Consider the following 14,621-nt stretch of genomic DNA (forward strand, 5'->3'; position numbering starts at 1 on the left):
TCAGTTCTCTCAGCTAAATCATTAAATTAAGGTTGTGAATAGCTGGGGTCAAAGTAGCCAACAAGTGACTGCCTGAAATTTGGAAAATGATCCGTTTCTGGTTTACCACTATCCAACCCCACCCTCCACTGCCTGGCTGAACTTGTTCCAAACTGAGCAATTTTTCCTTCGACTCCACTCACGATAAACAAATTAAAATATATTACTATAGGTATCTGTACGGATCCTACATTTGTGTTGGGCATATGGAATGTTCATTGTTCCTGTCTTATTCTGGGCCCATTTACCCATCTCTCCATTGATGCCATTTCCAGCTTTCACCCTGATGTGGATTATTTCATTGAATTTGCATCCAACACTCACCCTCATCCTGCCTTCACATTGTCTATATCTGATCCTTTTCTCCTCTTTTGTGATTTTCCTGGACAGGATTTTCATCTGCATGTGAATTTGCTTTGAGAATGTTCACATCTCAATTTTTTTTTGAAGGAAAATTCATTTTCTTCACACATTCCTGACCAGTGATAGTTCGGATCAAAATCCCTAATGTGTAAACTCACAGATGAGGTCGGATTCCCAAAATTTAATGGCACACAAAAAAGTTGAAATTGGCGAAGAAAATGAAAAGCCTATGGAGCGATCAAGGTCATTCTGAAAATAAATGTAAAATGTTTTGACATCTTCAATGTCACTATTAGGTGCTGTGTTATAGAAATGTGTTTTTAATACAGTAATTATCATTGGGATCTGTCTTGTAAAGTTATGCTGGCCTGTATTGTGACCAACAATATGTAATTATTCACATATATTACCATAAAATGCAAAAATTAATGCTTTTTTGCTGTCCTGATTTTATTAGAATGGCAGAATGGACATTTTAAAATCCTGCTTCTGAAGGCTGAAAAAAATGGGTTTGCTCCTGCTCCCCAATCCATTGGTTGTCAGGTATGTGCTTTTAAATAAAATCAATTTGAAAAAATGGAACAGAAAGCAAGTTATAACTCCCCTTTTTTCTCTATTCTCATTATCCAGCACCTCAAACATTTCTCCCGAATGAATAGTGATTTGCTTGCACTTTTTAAAATGTTTTTGTTGCTCACACTGTGGTCTATATTTTAATAGAGGTCAAACATAGATCAGGTGAACACCTCCACTCAGTCCACACACATGACCCCAAGTTTCCAGCCACCTGACGTTTTAATTTTTCAAGATTAGAGTGGTGCTGGAAAAGCACAGCAGGTCAGACAGCAACCAAGGAGCAGGAAAACCGACTTTTCGGGCAAAAGCCCTTCATCAGGAATGAAGGCAGGTGGAGAGATAAATGGGAGGGGTGTAGGGCTGGGGAGAAGGTAGCTAAGAGTGCAATAGGTAGATGGAGGTGGGGATGAAGGTGACAGATTGGAGAGGAGATTGGAGTGGATAGGTGGGAAGGAAGATTGGCAGGTTTTAATTTTTCACCTTGCTTCCACTTGGACCCCTCTGTTCTTAGTTGCTGTAATGTTTCAATGAAACTCAATACAAATGTGAGAAACAGCACTTCACCGGGCAACACAGACTTGAGTCTTCTAGACTTAACAATAACTCAATGAATTTTAAGTTTAATGACTATCCCTGTTTTGTTTTACTTTGCTTTTTTCCACAGCATTTGTTTTCTGCTGCATTTAATATTTAGCTTGCCACTTACATTTACATTTACATTTAGTATTTGGCTTGCCATTTACATCTCCTCAAGACCGACCTTGTTTCTTTACTTGTCCCTTACCAATTATTTTGGATTTGCATCATAAACATTTATGTAAATCACTCCTGCCCTCCATCCCAAAGGGAAACTCACATTTAACTAAGTTGGGTTTTTGCTTTGACAAACGCTGATGAGGGCAATGCTGTTCACATGGTGTTCAAAAATTTCTAGAGGGTATTTGAAGCATTGCCACACAACGTAAAAGCAAATTACTGCGGATGTGGGAATCTGAAACCAACAGAGAAAATGCTGGAAAATCTCAGCAGGTTTGGCAGCATCTGTAAGGAGAGAAAAGAGCTGACATTTCGAGTCTAACTGACCTTTTGTCAAAGCTAGGACAAAGCTCGAAACGTCAGCTCTTTTCTCTCCTTACAGATATTGCCACACAACAGACTTGTGTGTAAAGTTAGAGCTCATGAAATAAAAGGAATAGTGGCAACATGGACACAAAATTGGCTGAGTAACGGTTAATGACTATTTTTCAGGTTGGGGCATGGATTGTCGTGGAGTTCCGCAGGGATCAGTGTTGAGGCTCTTGCTTTTCCTGACACATAGAAATGATCCAAACCATAGTGTATAGGGCACAGTTATTTAATTTACAGAGGATATGAAACTTGCAAACCTTGTAAACAGTAAGGAGAACAGTGTATTACTCCAAAAGGTCATAGATAAGTTGGTTGAAAGGTTGGGTTGGTGGTAGGTGAAGCTCAATACAGAAAGTGAGGTGATACATTTTGGTAGAGAGAACATGGAGTCAATATAAAAGCCCAAATTCAAAGGGGATGAAGGAGCAGAGAGACCACAGTGCACAAGTCTTCAGGGCAAGACAGATTGAGAGAGCAATTTTGAAATCACACGGTAACATAAGCTCTATTAATAGGGGCATATAATACAAGAGCCAAGGAAATAAATTGAAATGCATTCATTCAACCTCTGACAGAATATTGTGTCCAATTGAAAGCTACATTTTAGGAAGAATGTGACAATATTAGGCAGATGAGGTTTATAAGAATCTTATTTTTTAAAAAGTTTATTCATGCGGTGTGCATAACACTGACTTGGTCAGCATTCATTGTCCATCCCTAATGATTGTCTTCTTAAGCCTCTGAAGTCTTGGGGTATATGCCAGCCAGTGCTTTTTGTAAAGGACTCAGTATTGATTGCATCCCCAATTAGCCCAGAGAAGGTTGTCTTCTAGAATTGCTGCAATCGTTTGGATATAGGGACATCCAGTGATGTTTGGAAGGGAATTGCAGGTTTTTGACCCAATGACAGCATAGGAATGGGCGATATAATTCCATGTCAGGATGGAGTGGGAGAGAAAGGTGATGTTTGAAAGGTGATGTTGAAGTAGGCTTGGAGAGTTACTGCAGTGCACCTTGTAAATAGTACATACTGCTGCTATGCTGTGGAGGTGGTGAAGGGTGAATGTGGGAGACAGGGTGTCAATCCAGTAAGCTTGAATGACATCAAACTCCTTTAGTATTGTTGAAGCAGCACTCATCTAAGGCAGTGGAAAATATCTTAACATACTGCTAACTTGTGCCTTGTTAGAATGGACAGGAATTTGGGAGACAGGACAAAGAGTTATTCACTGCAGAGTTACTATCTTCTGCTCTGCTGTGGTAGCCACAGTATTGATGCCCCTGGTCCAGTTCAGTTGCCAGTCAATGCTAACTCCAAAGATGTTGATAATGGGGATTTCAGAGATGGTAATGTCATCGAATATCAATGGTTAGTTTCTCTCTCTTGTTTGAAATGGTCAAATTGGACAGATGTTCAAAATGGCTGTGGAGGAATATTTTAGTGACAGCAACCAGAACACCATACTTTTAAAATTTGGTATGGAAAAGGAAATAGCTAGAGCGCAGAAAAAGGTTTTGGTTTGGAGGAAAGGGAGATTTTGTGAAAATAAGGTAGGATCTGGCCAAAGTAGACCAGGAACAGCTATTTAAGGGTAAATCTACAGCAGAACAATGGGAGGTGTTCAAAAAGGTGCTGGGGAGAGTAAAGGCCCAGCATTTTTCCTTCAAGGTAAAATGTAGGAGCAATAAGCCAGGGGAACCCAGGATTTGTTGGAATATTTAGAAATAGATAAAAATGAAAGAAGAGATTAAGCAGGTAAATGCGTGGCTGAATGATTGGTGTGGGAGAAATAGGTTTGAATTCATGGGACATTGGCACCAGTACTGGGGAAGAAAGGACCTATTCTGATGGGATGGTCTTCATCTGAGGAGGTAAGAGTGCAGGTTACCAATGTAGCGGATGGTTACTAGACAATAAAGAAGAGGGACAGAACAGTTGAATATCTTTATGCACCAAGGAATTATTTAAGAATTCGGGAAATTTACCGGTGGAACAAATGTAAAAGCTTTGTATCTAAATGCACGAAGCATTCTAAATAAAGTGGATAAACTAATTGCGCAGATAGATATAAACGGGTACAATATAATTGGGATTCAGGACACATAGCTGCAGGGTGACCAGGGATGGGAACTGAATGTTGGAGGGTATTCAGTATTTAGGATGCACAGGTAAAAAGAAAAAGGTGGTGGAGTGGCATTGCTGGTTAAAGAGGAAAATTAACACAATAGTGAGAAAGGATATTAGCTCTGAAAATGTGGAGTCTGTATGGGTAGAGTTGAGAAATACCAAGGTGCGAAAAACATTAATGGGTGTCATATGTAGACACCCAAACTGCAGTGGTGATGATGGGAATGGCATTGAACAGGAAATTAGAGATGCATGTGATAAAGGAATATTGGTGATCATGGGTGATTTTAATCTGTACGTAGATTCGGCAAATTAAGTTAGCCACAATGCCTTAGAGGAGGAATTCCTGGAGTGTATATGGAATGGTTTTCTTGACCAATATGTGAAGGAGCTGAAAATGTGTTGCTGGAAAAGCGCAGCAGGTCAGGCAGCATCCAAGGAACAGGAGAATCGACGTTTCGGGCATAAGCCCTTCTTCAGGGCAAATTCCGGAAGAAGGGCTTATCGGCAAATTAAGTTAGCCACAATGCCTTAGAGGAGGAATTCCTGGAGTGTATATGGAATGGTTTTCTTGACCAATATGTGAAGGAGCTGAAAATGTGTTGCTGGAAAAGCGCAGCAGGTCAGGCAGCATCCAAGGAACAGGAGAATCGACGTTTCGGGCATAAGCCCTTCTTCAGGGCAAATTCCGGAAGAAGGGCTTATGCCCGAAACGTCGATTCTCCTGTTCCTTGGATCTGCTTGACCCTGCTGCGCTTTTCCAGCAACACATTTTCAGCTCCTTCACATATTGGTCAAGAAAACCATTCCATATACACTCCAGGAATTCCTCCTCTAAGGCATTGTGGCTAACTTAATTTGCCGAATCTACGTACAGATTAAAATCACCCATGATCACCAATATTCCTTTATCACATGCATCTCTAATTTCCTGTTCAATGCCATTCCCATCATCACCACTGCAGTTTGGGTGTCTACATATGACACCCATTAATGTTTTTCGCACCTTGGTATTTCTCAACTCTACCCATACAGACTCCACATTTTCAGAGCTAATATCCTTTCTCACTATTGTGTTAATTTTCCTCTTTAACCAGCAATGCCACTCCACCACCTTTTTCTTTTTACCTGTGCATCCTAAATACTGAATACCCTCCAACATTCAGTTCCCATCCCTGGTCACCCTGCAGCTATGTGTCCTGAATCCCAATTATATTGTACCCGTTTATATCTATCTGCGCAATTAGTTTATCCACTTTATTTAGAATGCTTCGTGCATTTAGATACAAAGCTTTTACATTTGTTCCACCGGTAAATTTCCCGAATTCTTAAATAATTCCTTGGTGCATAAAGATATTCAACTGTTCTGTCCCTCTTCTTTATTGTCTAGTAACCATCCGCTACATTGGTAACCTGCACTCTTACCTCCTCAGATGAAGACCATCCCATCAGAATAGGTCCTTTCTTCCCCAGTACTGGTGCCAATGTCCCATGAATTCAAACCTATTTCTCCCACACCAATCATTCAGCCACGCATTTACCTGCTTAATCTCTTCTTTCATTTTTATCTATTTCTAAATATTCCAACAAATCCTGGGTTCCCCTGGCTTATTGCTCCTACATTTTACCTTGAAGGAAAAATGCTGGGCCTTTACTCTCCCCAGCACCTTTTTGAACACCTCCCATTGTTCTGCTGTAGATTTACCCTTAAATAGCTGTTCCTGGTCTACTTTGGCCAGATCCTACCTTATTTTCACAAAATCTCCCTTTCCTCCAAACCAAAACCTTTTTCTGCGCTCTAGCTATTTCCTTTTCCATACCAAATTTTAAAAGTATGGTGTCTGACCTATCACCCTCACCTTGACCTCTTTCCACCTATCGCATTTCCAACGCCCCTCCCCCAAGTCCCTCCTCCCTACCTTTTATCTTAGCCTGCTGGACAAACTTTCCTTATTCCTGAAGAAGGGCTTATGCCCGAAACGTCGATTCTCCTGTTCCCTGGATGCTGCCTGACCTGCTGTGCTTTTCCAGCAACACATTTTCAGCTCTGATCTCCAGCATCTGCAGACCTCACTTTCTCCTCAAAGATTCTCCCCCAATATGTGAAGGAACCAACTCGAGAGCAGGTCATCTTAGACTGGGTGTTGTGCAATAAGAAGGGAACCATTGCCAATCTAGCTGTGCAAGACCCTTCGGGGATGAGCAACCATATTATGAGAGAAGTTTTTATCAAGATGGAGAGTGAGATAGTTGATTCAGAAACTAGGATGCTGAGTCTTAATATAGGAAATTGAAAAGATATGGGGTATGAGTTGGCCTTGATTGGTTGGACAGAGTTAATTAAAGGGATGACAATGGATAGGCAATGGCAAACGTTCAAGGAATGCATGGGAGAACTGCAACAAGAGCTATAGGGAGAAGCTGAATAGGCTGGGGCTGTTTTCCTTGTAGCGTTGGAGGCTGAGAGGTGACCTTATAGAAGTTTATAAAATCATGAGGGGCATGGATAGGATAAATAGACAAAGTATTTTCCCTGGCATGGGGGAGTCCAGAACTAGAAGGCATAGGTTTACGGTGAGAGGGGAAAGATACAAAAGGAACCTAAGGAGCAACATTTTTATGCAGAGGGTGGTGCGTGTATGGAATGAGGTGCCAGAGGAAGTGGTGGAGGCTGGTACAATTGCAGCATTTAAAAGGCAGCTGGATGGGTATATGAATAGGAATGGTTTAGAGGGATATGGGCCAAGTGCTGACAAGTGGGACTAGATTAGGTTAGGATATCTGAGCGGCATGAATGAGTTGGACTGATGGGTTTGTTTTCATGCTGTACATCTCTATGACTAACTGTTTATTCCTGTCCGGCACAAAAGCAAAATGGGTAAGAGGGCCAATCCATGAATTACAAAGGAAATTAGAGGTAGTATCCAATCCAAGGAAGAAGCATACATATTGGTCAAGAAAAATAATAGGTCTGAGGTTGGGAAGCAGTTTAGAATCCACTAAAGAAGTATCAAGGGATTGAATAAAAAGAGGAAAATACAGTACAAAAGTAAGCTTGTAGGGATCATAAAGGCTGACAGTAATAGTTTTTATTGGTATGTGAAGAGAAAGAGATGAGTAAGACAAATGTAGGTCCTCTACAGACAGAAACGAGGTGATGTATAATAGGGGACAAAGAAATGGCTGAAAAACTGAATATATACTTTGGTTCTGTCTTCACAAAAGAGGACACAGATCAGATACCAGAAATGTTAGAGAATGCAAGATTTAGTGAGAGGGAAGAACTGAGGGAGATCAATATTAGCAGAGAAATAGTGCTGGGAAAATTGAGGGGATTGAAGGTGAATAAATTTCCAGGGCCTGATAGTCTACATCCCAGAATGTTTCAGGAAATGGCTCTCGAAATAGTGGATGCATTGATGGTCATCTTCCAGGATTCTATAGACTCTGGAACTGTCCCTGCAGATTGGAGGGTAGCTAATGTTACTCCAATACTCAAAAAGGGAGGTAGAGAGAAACCAGGGAATTATAGAGTAGCAAGCCTAACATCGGTAGTAGGGAAAATTCTCGAATCCATTATCAATGACTTTGTAGTGGAGCAATTAGAAAGCAGTGGCAGGATCAGACAAGGTCAGCATGGATTTATGAAGGGGAAATCATGATTGACATTCTATGAAGATATAATTAGTAGAGTTGACAAAGGGGAGTCAGTTGATGTGGTATATGTGGACTTGCAGAAAGTATTTGGCGAAGTCCCACATAAGAGATTATTGTGCAAGATTAAAGCGCATGGGATTGGGGAAGTGTATTGAGATGGATAGAAAACTGACTGGCCGAGAGGAAACAAAGAGTAGGAATTAATGGGTCCTTTTCAAATACGGAGGCAGTAACTAATGGAACTGCAGGGATCGGTACAGGGACGCAAGCTGTTCACAATATATATTCATGATTTGAATGAGGGAACAAAATGTAACATCGCAAAGTTTGCAGATGATATGAAGTTGGATGGGACAGTAAATTGTGAGGAGGATGCAGAGATTCTTCAGCATGATCTGGACAGGTGGGATGAGTGGGCAAATCAATGGCAGATGCTGTATAATTTGGATAAATGTGAGGTTATTCACTTTGGAAGTAAAATCAAGAAGACAGATTACTACCTGAATGGCTGTAAATTGGGAGAGGGGAGTGTGCAGCAGGATCTGACTGGGGAAGGTAAGCATGCGGGTACAGCAGGTGGTAAGGAAGGCAAATGGTATGTTGGCCTTCATTGCAAGAGGCTTCGAGTACAGGAGCAGGGATGTGCTTTTGCTGGTATATAGGTTCTTGGTGAGACCACATCTAGAATATTGAATGCATTTTTTGATCTCCTTTTCTGAGGAAGATGCTCTTGCTCTTGAGGGAGTGCAACGAAGGTTGACCAGACTGATTCCAGAGATGACGGGACTGGCGTGTCCTTACATTAGAAATTGACTAGGTTAGGATTGTTTTTGCTGGAGTTCAGACAAGTGAGGGAGTATCTCATGGAGAAATATAAAATTTTAACAGGACTAGACAGGTTAGATGCAGGAAGGATGTTCTCGATGGTGTGTGTCCAGAAACAGGGGTGACAGTCTAAGGATTCAAGGTAGACCATTTAGAACAGAGATGAGGAGGCATTTCTTCACCAAAAACTGGTGAGCCTGTGGAATTCATTACCACAGGAAGTGGCTAATGCCAAAACATTGAATATGTTCAAGAGGTGGCTAGATATAGCACTTGGGGTGAATGGGATCAAAGTTTAAGAGGACAAAGCAGGATTAAGCAATTGAGTTGGACGATCGGTCATAAATATGATGAATGGCGGAGCAGGTTCGAAGGGCTGAATGGCCTTCTCCTGCTCCTATCTTCTATGTTTCAATGTTTGAAGAGATGTATAACAGGTGCAAAGGGAACAAACTAATGGAAGCCCTAAAGAATACAATTTGAAAGAGGAGCTTAAGTAAGCAATTGGGAGAGCAAAAAGTGGACATGAAAACAATCTAGTGGGCAAAATTAGGGAGAGTCACAAGCTATTCTACAAATAAATCAAGGGTAAGAGAATAACCAGGGAAAGAGTAGGGCCCAATAGGATAAAGGGAGAAGTCTGTGGAGCCTAAAGACATTTGTAGCTTGTTAAATGGATACTTCACAACTACCGTTAATCAGGAGGAGGATGTAGGTATAGAATTCAAGAAGATGATGGATCATAAAGTTTTTGAGTAGTTTCATATAGAGAGTGAGGAGTTAATGGAGTTGTTGGCAGGTTTAAAAGTGGACATCCCCAGTTCTGGATGAGTCATATCTCAGGCTGCTGTGGGAAGTAAGGGAGGAAATCACAGGTGTCCTGACCCCAAATTTTAAATTCCTCTCTGGTCACACAGGACTGAAGGACAGATAACGTGGTTTCACTTTTCAAGAAGGGTGGTAGATACATGGAACTATATACAGTACATGGAGCCTCACAGTAGTGGTAAGGAAACTATTGGAGAAAATTGGGAAGGAAGGCAAAGGCAAAGTTTGATCAGAGGCAGTCAGCATCATGCCTAACAAATCTAGTTGAATTTTTCAAGGAGGTAACCAAGTATGTAGATGAGAGTAGCGTAGTTGATGTAGTTTATATGGAATTTAAGTTAGGCCTTTGACAAAGTCCCACATGGGAAAATGATAAGGAGGGTAAGTTGGATCTAATATTGGCTTCATGGCAGGACAGAGAGGATGGTAATAAGTAATTTGTGTGACTGGAGGCCAGTGTCCGGTGGTGTACTGCAGGGTCCCTTGTGTTATACATATTCATATATATATAAATGATGTAGATGAGGGCGTGGGGTTGATGATTAAGTACGTTTGCGGTTGACACGAAGAATAGCCTGTAGTGGTCAGTGAGGGAAAAGGTCTTAGGTTACAGAGGGATATAGTCTGATTAGTCAGATGGGCAGATGGAATTTAATCCTGACGAGTATGCACTTTGGAAGAAGTAACAAGAAAAGAACTACTCAATAAATGTCAGGACAAGGGAAAGCACAGAGGAATGGAGGGTTTTACCACAGATTGCTGATAGCTACAGGGCAGGTTAATAGCTTGGTTGAGAAGGCATGAGGTACTTGCTTTTAATCAATTGAGGCCTAGATTCTAAGTGCAGTGAGCTCCATTGGTATGAATGAGCCTGGTCGTCATGGAGAGGGAGCATACAATATCCACTAACACTCTTGATGCCCTCAGAGAGAGATGGACACTGCAGGAAGTAGGGTGCTTTATCTCCCCTTCCAACTCCATTTTGAGTTGGCTGTTCCATTTCTTCCTAGCCTTTGATGGTTTACATTGCCCTTAATGGGCTTTGCACATATTCAACCAAAAACAATACTGATGGAGAAAGAGTGTTCCAGATCATTTTGAGTATGGACATAGACTACTTCATATTTGAGGAGTCATTAACAGATGGAAAAAAAAATCATGGGTGATTTGCGGAAAAAAATAAAGTTATGTGTAAGACTATTTCTGGATATAAAAAAAGTGCAGGAAGGTTATTTTGGAGCAGTACAGGACTTTGGTCAGGCCACAGCTGGAGCGCTGCATGCAGTTCTAGGGAAGGAGATGATTGCTTTGGAGGGGGTATAGATGAATTCACTAGGATATTGCATGGGATGGAGCATCTTATCTATGAAGAGAGGCTGGATAAACTCAGGTTATTTTCTATAGAACAGAGAAGGTTGAGGAGGACCTGTTAGTGGTGTATAAGATTTGAGGGACATAAACAGGTTAGAGAGAAAACAGCTCTTCTTCTTAGTTGAAAGGCCAATAACAAGGAGGCACACATTTAAGGTGAAAGGCAGGAGGTTTAGAAGAGATTTGAGGAAAACCTTTTGGGTGATAGAGGTCTGAAATGCACTGCCTTGGAAGATAAGTAAGGCAGGTAACCCTTAAAAGGACTCGCATGACCACTTGAAGTCTCAGAACATTCAAGGTTATGGACATACTGCTGGAAAGTGGGATTAATGTAGATTTAGTATATTTTTGGTGGTAGTACAGACTCGATGGACTGAAGGGCTTCTTCTGTACTCTGTGATTATGATTATTTGGCACATACCATTCATCAATTGAAGCCTGGATTAAAAATAGAAAGTATCAGAAATGCTCAGCTGTTCTAGCAGTGTTGGTAGAGGAAGAGTGGTCCAGGTCTTTTTGAGTATGGACATTGACTACTTCATATCTGAGGAATTACAAATAATGCTGCAATAAAATCTGCAGTTACTGCCATTGCTGTTTGAGTTCAAGTATCTCTGGACATTGGAGTGCATCTAGAAAAAATTAACAAACAGTGAAATTCACAGCTGACCTTGGAGGAACCTGTGTGGCAGAACTCACAGCACAGGAACAGATAAGTGCATAATTTTTAAATGTAACCTTGCTTTTAAATCTACAATAGTGAGTAAAGTGGGGTTGTTTCTTTATTATAAGTTTTATTGAGACCTGTCTCTTGATTAAATTTAAAAAATATAAACCATAAGTACAAAGTTGGCCTGGAGCAGTGTTTTTAGAGCTGTAAAACTGGGCTATTTTCTGGGTCTGTAGATTGTGAAGGAGCAAAGATGACCTTTAGTAGAGTGATGTGCTCTTCCTGTCAGATGTGGGAGATTAGGGAGAGTTTCCATTTTACTGGTGATTACATCTGCAAGAAGAGTGTTTGGTAGCGAATCCTATCAGATCACATGGATTGGTTGGAGCAGCAATTAGAAGCAATAAGGAATTTACAGGAGCAATGGGGTGTGATGGTTGGCAGTTATAGGAAGGGAGAAAAACCGCAGAAACAGGTAGATGGATTAACTCCAGAAAAGGTAAGAGAGGGTGTGCAGGAGTCTCCTGTGGCTAACACCATCTCAAATAAGAGTGGTTTTGGAAAATGTCGGGGTTGATGGACTCTCAGGGGAATTTAACACAAACAGCTAAGCTTCATGGCTCTAATGTAATGAAGGATATGTCAGGTTCCAAGCGATTGATTGTGATAGGGGACTTTCTAGTAGAGGCACAGACAGATGTTTCTGCATCCAGCAGTGAGAAATCAGAATGGTGTGTTGCCTCCCTCGAGCCAGGATCAAGGATATCTCAGAGAGGGTGCAGAATGTTCTCAAAGGGGAGAAAGACCAGCAGGAGGTCTTAGTCCACATTGGAACTAATGACATAGGAAGGGAAAAGGATGAGATTCTGAAGGGAGAATACAGAAAGTTAGGCAGAATATAAAAAGGAGGTCCAAGAAATAGAGTTAAGGAGAATCCACAGGAATTCTATAAATACATTAAGGACAAAAAAAGGTAATTAGAGAGAGAATACGGCCCCTCAAATATCAATAAGGCAGCCTATGTGCGGAACTGCAGAAGGAGAAAATGAGTATTTTGCATCAGTGTTTACTCTGGAGAAGGGCATGGAAGATATAGAATGTGGGGAAATAGATTGTGACATCTTGAAAAATGTCCATATTACAGAAGAGTTGGTGCTGGATGTTGTAAAATGCATAAAGGTGGATAATTCCCTATGACCTGATCGAGTGTACCCTCGAACTCTGTGGGAAGCAAGGGAAGTAGTTGTTGGGTTCCTTGCTGAGATACTTGAATCATCGACAGTCACAGGTGAGGTGCCGAAAGACTGGAGGTTAGCTAACGTGGTGCCATTATTTAAGAAAGGTGGAAAAGAAAAGCAAGGGAACTATAGACCGGTGACCCTGACATCCATAGTAGGAAAGTCGTAGGAGGGAGTCCTGAGGGACAGGATGTACATGTATTTGGAAAGGCAAGGACTGATTAGGGATAGTCAACATGGCTTTGTGCGTGGGAAATCATGTCTCACGAAGTTGAGTGTTTTAAGGAAGTAATGAAGAGGATTGATGAGGTCATAGAAGGGGATGTGGTCCATATGGACTTCAGTCAGGCATTCGACAAGGTTCCTTGTGGTAGACTGGTTAGCAGGGTTACATCTAGTGGAATACAGAGAGAACTAGCCGTTTGGATACAGAACTGGCTCGAAGGTAGAAGCCAGAGAGTGGTTGTGGAGGGTTACCTTTCAGACTGGAGTCCTGTGACCAGTGGTGTCTCGCAAGGATTGGTGCTGGGTCCACTGCTTTTTGTCACTTATATAAATGATTTGGATGTGAATGTAGTAGGTATAGGTAGTAAGTTTGCAGAAGACACCAAAATTGGTGGCGTACTGGACAGCAAAGAAGGTTACCTCAGAGTACAACAGGATCTTGATCAGATAGAGTCATAGAGATGTACAGCATGGAAACAGACCCTTTGTTCCAACCCGCCCATGCCAACCAGATATCCCAACACAATCTAGTCCCACCTGCCAGCATCCGGCCCATATCCCTCCAAACTCTTTCTATTCATAAACCCATCCAAATGCCTCTTAATTGTACCAGCCTCCACCACTTCCTCTGGCAGCTCATTCCATACACGTAACACCCTCCGAATGAAAAGGTTGCCCCTTAGGTCTCTTTTATATCTTTCCCCTCTCACCTTAAACCTATGCCCTCTAGTTCTGGACTCCCCGACCCCAATGAAAAGACTTTGTCTATTTACCCTGTCCATGCCCTTCATAATTTTGTAAACCTCTATAAGGTCACCCCTCAGCCTCCAACGTTCCAGGGAAAACAGCCCCAGCCTGTTCAGCCTCTCCCTACAGCTCGAATCCTCCAACCTTGTCAACATCCTTGTAAATCTTTTCTGAACCCTTTCAAGTTTCACATCTTTTCGATAGGAAGGAGACCAGAATTGCACGCAATATTCCAACAGTGGCCTAACCAATGTCCTGTACAGCCGCAATATGACCTCCCAACTCCTGTACTCAATACTCTGACCAATAAAGGAAAGCATACCAAACGCCTTCTTCACTATCCTATCTACCTGCGACTCCACTTTCAAGGAGCTATGAACCTGCACTGCAAGGTCTCTTTGTTCAGCAACACTCCCTAGGACCTTACCATTAAGTATATAAGTCCTGCTAAGATTTGCTTTCCCAAAATGCAGCACCTTGCATTTATCTGAATTAAACTCCATCTGCCACTTCTCAGCCCATTGATCTATCTGTTCAAGAACCTCTTGTTATCTGAGGTAACTACGCTTCCAATTTTGGTGTCATCTGTAAACTTATTAATTGTACCTGTTATGCTCGCATCCAAATCATTTATGTAAATGACAAAAAGTCAAGGACCCAGCACCGATCCTTGTGGCACTCCACTGGTCACAGGCCTCCAGTCTGAAAAACAACCCTCCACCACCACCCTCTGTCTTCTATCTTTGAGCCAGTTCTGTATCCACATGGCTAGCTCTCCCTCTATTCCATGAGATCTAACCTTGCTAACCAGTCTCCCATGGGGAAC

This window comes from Chiloscyllium plagiosum, chromosome 11, assembly GCF_004010195.1.
Source record: "Chiloscyllium plagiosum isolate BGI_BamShark_2017 chromosome 11, ASM401019v2, whole genome shotgun sequence".
NCBI lineage: Eukaryota > Metazoa > Chordata > Chondrichthyes > Orectolobiformes > Hemiscylliidae > Chiloscyllium > Chiloscyllium plagiosum.